The sequence below is a fragment of the Cebus imitator genome, unplaced genomic scaffold, assembly GCF_001604975.1.
Source record: "Cebus imitator isolate Cc_AM_T3 unplaced genomic scaffold, Cebus_imitator-1.0 Scaffold4, whole genome shotgun sequence".
NCBI classification, from domain to species: domain Eukaryota; kingdom Metazoa; phylum Chordata; class Mammalia; order Primates; family Cebidae; genus Cebus; species Cebus imitator.
This window is the reverse complement of record NW_016107319.1, coordinates 1101345-1102227: the sequence shown is the minus strand read 5'-3', so window position 1 is coordinate 1102227 and position 883 is coordinate 1101345.

Below are 883 nucleotides of genomic sequence, written 5' to 3'. Positions count from 1 at the left end.
GATGGTTGATGCTTAAAGGGGACCGTCTTTCCAGGGGAGAGGAAGATAGATGGAGATGGAGGCAATTTGGAGGGGGAGTAAGTGATTTTTAGGGGAACTGAAAGATTCCCAAAGAAAAAAGTTGGCCTGAGACAAAGTTCCTCTGAGATCATGGGGAAGAGGCGACAAACTGCAGGACGGTGAAGGGCAGAGCTGCACTGCCTCTTGTGATGCAGAGAAACCCCAGAGAATCTGTTGGAACTGCCCTTCAGAGAATCAATGAAGAGTGTGTCCAGGCAGTTTAATTTCAAATGACATCATCCAAGTGCATGTTCCCGGTCGCAGTTGGAGAGGGATCAGTATGTCCGAAGTCTGTACTTGATAGGAATTTGGCTGCTAAGTTGTGTCATCATTTGAGCCTTTGTGTCCGTTGGGTAAAGTGAGCTCTCCACTTTCTCTTGCCTTTCATAACAGTAAAAACGTGGCTGTCTGGGGGCTTACCCTCCTTTTGAACAATGATCCAAGAAAAAAGCACTAATCCCACAATGCTTTTTATATTCAAGGGAAGAGGAAGTATGTTTTATTTTTACAGCCTAGATAATTACCCGCCATTCGGGACTGCCTTTCTCCTTTTTTTTTTGTTTTTGAAATGGAGTCGCACTCTCTGGCCCAGGTTGGAGTACAGTGGCACAATCTCAGCTCACTGCAAGCTCTGCCTCCTAGGTTCCGGTGAGTCTCCTGCCCTAGCCTCCCAAGTAGCTGGAACTACAGGCATGTACCATCATGCCTGGCTAATTTTTGTATTTTTGGTAGAGACAGGATTTCCCCATTTTTGTCAGGCTGGTCTTGAGCTCTGAACTCAGGTGATCCACCTGCCTCGGCCTCCCAAAGTGCTGGGATTACA